The sequence below is a fragment of the Tachypleus tridentatus genome, chromosome 9 (assembly GCF_004210375.1).
Source record: "Tachypleus tridentatus isolate NWPU-2018 chromosome 9, ASM421037v1, whole genome shotgun sequence".
NCBI classification, from domain to species: domain Eukaryota; kingdom Metazoa; phylum Arthropoda; class Merostomata; order Xiphosura; family Limulidae; genus Tachypleus; species Tachypleus tridentatus.
The window spans coordinates 135,327,760-135,334,019 of NC_134833.1; the positions used below are offsets into that span (position 1 = coordinate 135,327,760).

Here is a 6,260-nt window from a genome sequence, read left to right on the forward strand (position 1 = left end):
TTATAATGGCACGATCAATCCCACTATTCGTTGGTAAAAGAGTAGCCCAAGAGTTGGCGGTGGGTGGTGATGACTAGCTCCCTTCCCTCTAGTCTTACACTACTAAATTAGGGACGGCTAGCACAGATAGCCCTCGAGTAGCTTTGTGCGAAATTCCAAAACAAACAAAGTTAGCCATAATGGAGGATACATTTTAAGTAGATTAAATATTAATGAGGGAGTCTTCAAAATAAGTTGTTGTGTTTGTAACTGTATACGTTAATTTTTTTATTTTTTTTTTAGTCATCAGCTGTACATCTCTGTTTAGAATATGCTCTATTGAAGGCGTGGAAGTGAAAGATGGTATAGAAAATGTTAGGCGTACTCTTCAATAGGTAGTCAGTGCTGTAGGCCTCTATGTTACACAAGGTGATATCATCTGGGAAGTGTACAGGGAGTTTGATGATACCTGTCTTGGTACTCAACAAGCGTATAAACTTTGTACACAAAAGTTGCTTGCTTAAATGCTATAAAGCTCTTCAGGATGGTAAGAAAAACAAGATCACATTGGATTAACATTGCTATAACTTCTTGCCAGTTGAGATGTGTAATAATTAATTATGAATTCTATACACAACTCTGCAGTATATGTTGACTTCTGACAAGTGTTAATTTCTGAGTTGTAAACATGTTCTTGTAAACAGTTTTATGTTTGTATAATTACAATTGTATCATTCTTTAGTTTCTTTCATATTTGAAATTATTCATTCTAATTTTTATTTTTAGGTAAGCTTTACAGTTTTGCAATGAGCCCACGTGTGTGTATAGTTTTTATTTACATGAAAAAGTAAAAGTAATTTATTATGTAGCATTAACAATTATTTAAACTAGTTTTGAAACATCCCAACATCTCTACACTATAGTTGTATTTGTAAGGTTGTCAAATGATAACTTTTTGTGAACAGTATTGTCAGTGGATATTTATACTCATTGCTAATTGTAATGTGATATGAACAATCAATAAGATAAAAAAACATGACTCAGAACCAGAGTCAGTTTACCATTTTAGATTTAACTAATACTTTATATTTATGATAACTGTAATCAGAGGTTTTAAGTTGAGTAGGTTTTATTCCATTGTTGCAGTCTGATATGCTTGTTATCAGAAACTTAGTGTAAAATACACTGAATACATCATAAAAATATATTAAAAATATCTTTATTAAATTCATTCAACAATACATTTTAGATTTATCAATTCAACACATTTATTTTCATCTGACACTGATTACATAGCTTTGTGTACAGGAAAAATAAAAAAAAATAGATAGTACAAGTAATTACAATAAAACTATAACATAATATCATCATAAATCATTGTAACTGTTCTGTGTTTTAAGAAAAGTATCTGATATTTAAAGATTTATTTGTTAATAGTAATAACAAATGTGTCATGTATTAGAATTGAATGTGATTGTATTATACAAAATACTGGTCCTCTAGAACAGATGAAAAACAGTTGCACTTATTAAAGGTCAGTTATATACTATTTTATATCAGCTGTGGTTGTACAATAAGCCTGATTTGTGTATTAAAAATTATTGTACTGTAACATAGTCGACACTTTGGATGTTTAACTTAGTTGGAAACTTATAATCAGTTAAAATACTCAATACTTTGTATTATTATACTTTGGATGTTTAACTTAGTTGGAAACTTATAATCCGTTAAAATACTCAACACTTTGTATTATTATACTTTGGATGTTTAACTTAGTTGGAAACTTATAATCAGTTAAAATACTCAATACTTTGTATTATTATACTTTGGATGTTTAACTTAGAAACTTATAATCGTTAAAATACTCAACACTTTGTATTATTATACTTTGGATGTTTAACTTAGTTGGAAACTTATAATCAGTTGGATGTTTAACTTAGTTATAATCAGTTAAAATACTCAACACTTTGTATTATATTACTTTCATTGTTTAATTTACCTGTAACTACACTGCTAGTAACTTTAATAACAAAATGAATTAAATAGGCTATAGAATTCTTTTGAGTAGTTCATGTGAGTTATGATCAAGTGAATTCAAAGACTGTCCTTATTACTAAGTAAGGTGATTTATATAAAAAACAACAGTTAATGATAAATCTTTAAAATTTTGTAATTAAAATTCTCTGTTTACAAAAAAAATATATTCATACATATATACATCTTAACTGTGGTAATGGAGGAGAAAAGGAAGACTGGATGATGCAAAACAAAGAAAATTTTTATATCTGTGTATTTCTTAGAAAGATGAAAATATTAGAAGTGTAGTTTGACCTAATATTCAACCTGACAGATTTCACAATATTCATTTAAATTCTCCTTTTCTTTTATTTGAGTTTTTGAATTGTAGAACACAGAATGTAAAAACTAGTTTTGAAGTTTTGTATAACAGCTTGTGGGATTCTCAGGATTCTTTAAAAAGATAAACTGGATAATCTGTCTATGGATGATTGAGTTAACTGTAGCTTCTTGTAAAAAGATAATACTTAACCATATTGACATCTCTCTTTCTTTCTTGTTTGTCTGTACGACATCCAGTTGAAAATCCCATCCACTTCTTTCTGTACTCATGAGCAAGTTATCTGAAACTGTCTGTGGTCTGTCATCTTGTGGATCAACTATATTCAAGCCTTAGAACAGTGGAAACAACCTTATCATAAGGTCAAAGGTCAGTAATATATATATATATATATAAAAGTTATAAGTTAATAACTTTTATATAAAAAGTAGGATAAATGCTGTAAAATGCAAAAAAAGTGCCTTATATAATTTTCTATAGATAATAACATCATATGTTTTATATGTGTCAGAATACAGTGTATCTTGGAATGTTTTTCATTTAGTATTCACCCTGGAAATACACTCATTTTGTCTTCATATTTGATTATTTAATGTTCTGGTGATCTTTATTTTTTTGTTGTTTACCTTTAAATGTATGACAGAGTTAAGTATTGCTGGTATTGATTAAAATAAACTGGGTTACTATAGTCCTTCAAATGGTAAACTTTCAACTTTATTTATGAAACACTTATATGATACATCATTTGTTAATATAAAAGATTCATAACACAAAATATGCCAGAAAGTAATTGAGCTCTTCAGGCTGGTTTCATTTAAGAGGAGTCATTCAGATAGCTGTGTCTCACTCTGGTTTATTTATGGAGAAGGATAGACTAGAATAATGGTAAGTGTATAAGGAATAAAAAGTTTTTATATTCTGTACTTCTAATTACAGTTTCCAGTTTGTTTGAGGTGATGTGATATCCTTTGGTATAAATATTGTTAGTGTTGTGAGGTATATGGAAACTTGTTTGAACAAATAAATGACTACAACATTGTCTGCTGGAATGGACAAGCTCTGGAACATTGTTGAAAATGTTCAAAAATAAACAAGCATATGGTTATAAATTAACTTGAGAGTCTACTATCAATTATATATTTAAAAAAGCAATTATTAATATACATATTGTTTTTATATTACTTATAAAAAAGCTGATTGCTTTTTTATTGTTCATTCTTAATGTGGCCTTGTTTTATTTAGACTATATATCCTTGCAAAAATTGGGTAATGAGGTTTGTCACATTGACTTGTTTTGTAAACGCCAATGACTTAAGTTGATTTAAATATTATTTGATAAAACAGTAGTTAAAAAAAGGATGTTTAAAACAATAAAGTGTTGAAATTACATCTTCAGATCCCACATGTCTACTGACTGATACAGGTATCATGATAGTCATGTCAGTTTTTATAACTCAACAATAAAAATTTACTTATCACACAGATTGTCATTAAGGCTTTTTTTAACTGCATTTGCATTAGGTCATTTCATAAGTAATGCCCGAAAATTTAATGCAGAAAGTGTATCATCATTTCTGTCTCTGTAGAATGCTTTAATGACTAAGATATGTAGTAGGACATGTATAAAAGTGTTCAGACAAGTAAAAGAAATTAACCAAACATCACTTTTTCAGATCATTAATTAAATAAACCCTTATGAAGATGGATGTGTCTGAGGAGCACATTAGGCATATAATACTTTATGACTTTAAAAAAGCAATAGTGCAGCAGAAACTACATGAAACATTCAAGGTGTTGATGGTGTGGAGTCTCTCAATAAAAGAAAATGTGGAAGGTGTTTCAGAAGTTCAGATCAGGTCACTTAAGTGATGCTCCATGTTCAAGTCATCCTGTTGAGTTTAATGATGACTTGATGCTGGCAGCAACTGATGAAGATTGTGCTGTAACAGTTGAAGAACTAGAACAGAAGCTTAATTCAAACCATTTGACAGTTCACCATCATCTGCAACAGCTTGGAAAGGTGTCAAAACTTGGAAAATGGGTTCCCCATGATTTGACAGTAGCCAACCTTAGAGTAAGAGTGGACATTTGCACTTCTCTCCATGAATGTAACTTGCTTTTTTTTTTCATTTTTTTTTTTGGACAGGTTAGTAACCGGAGATGAAAAATGGATATACTATAAACATGTTAAGTACAGCAGCCAATGGCTCAGTACAGGTAAACTGGCTAAAGCATAGTCTATAATGGACCTCCACCTTAGGAAAGCCTTGTTAAGCATTTGGTGGGATATTGTTGGTGTGATCCACTTTGAGTTGCTGCCGCTCAATGTATAGATTACATCAGACTTCTGTTGTCAACAGTTAGAGTGTTTGAATGTTGCAGTGAAAAAAAAAAAGAGGTCTGCTTTGGTCAGTCATATAAGTATTGTGTTACACTAGAATAATGCATGGCTCCATACAGCAAGGATCACATATGCAAAGATAGACTGGTAGAAACTTCCACATCTTCCTTATTCTCCAGTCCTTGTCCCATTTGATTATCATCTCTTCCGAAGTTTGCAGAACTATATTGATGGAAAAGAGCTTGAAACACATGAAAATGTCAAACTACCCTCTCTATATCATTTTCCTCCAAACCCCAAGAATTTTATAGACATGACATTCAGAAGCTTGTGAAATGTTTGGAGGAAGTAATTAATAATAATGGAACATACATTGTTGATTAAATAATGTTAAAAGCATTTGAAATCCTTTCTCTTTTTCTGAACTTAAAATCAGACATTACTTAATGGATGACCTGATATTATCAGCACCTGGAGTGCAAGACATACTCAAGTTGAGGGGTTAGTATGAGCTGAGAATTTCTCTCCAGTATATGAAATGGAACTTGTTGGTTTAAGTAATTGGAAAGCTTTCCTTGTGACTTAACACTATGATGTGTGTTTTATTTTTGCTCATTTTCATCTTACATAAAAATACTTTTTGCCAGCAATCAGAACATATTAACAAAACATATACTGAATAGTAAAGCCATGGCAACATATGTAAACATCTGTAATGAGTGTTTTTGAATTACACGTATTTTATCTTCGACAAATCAATAAAATTAACTAATTAAACAATCTTTAGTATAAATATTAATATAAACATACAATAAACAGTGTTACAAGTCTTTCAATATAGAAAGAAGGAAATGCATGTGGGAATGAGTTTGAATATATACTGAGGCTTCAACTTTCATTTATAATATATAAACTTTCTTTTAGCAACAGTTTGTTATCATTACATCCATAAGTTATTACTTAAAAATCTTCTCAAGAAATGGGATATGATGATGACATTTCATTGTAGAATATATAGGAAAATTAAGTGTAGTTAGAATATTAACTATAGATCTGTTAGAAACTTTCATGTGTTTCAAGTTATGTATTAATAAGTGATGGGAAGTCTTGTCTGTATAGGGAATCTTACAGTTACCATCTCAGTTGTTAACGATAAATAGGATTTCAGGTTATGTCAACAGATATTTGCTAGAAATAACTCAGTCTTTTATAAGATCAAATTAAATATCAAAGAACTTTATTACTTTATTTGATGGTGTAACTTGTAAGTTTTATAACATTATACTCACACTGCACTTATAATTGTAAATTGTGAAGTCCGTACTGTGTATTAAAAGCTGTGCCAACAACTTATTTGTTTTTTTTTCAATTATTACAACTAACCTATTATTAACATGTATGTATATGGAATTGCCAGTCATACACACACACTTATTTTTGATGTGTCATGATAGTTAAGTGCATATTGTAGATGTATGTATCTGTTATGTGAAAACAGTGCTATATTAGAATGGATTATGTTCATTACTCACTCAAAAAACACATCACTGGAGAACTTACATTAAACATTTTCAAACATGAATA

At 29.8% G+C, this 6,260-nt stretch overlaps 1 long non-coding RNA gene across 1 annotated transcript; it reads left to right on the plus strand.

The window, feature by feature from the left end:
- The first annotated feature begins 341 nt into the window (after nt 1-341).
- Nucleotides 342-6,017, plus strand: LOC143226438 (uncharacterized). The gene is made up of 3 exons (XR_013014619.1): nt 342-526; nt 2,575-2,704; nt 4,009-6,017. It is a non-coding gene; the product is annotated as an uncharacterized LOC143226438 (long non-coding RNA).
- The last annotated feature ends 243 nt before the right edge of the window (nt 6,018-6,260 follow it).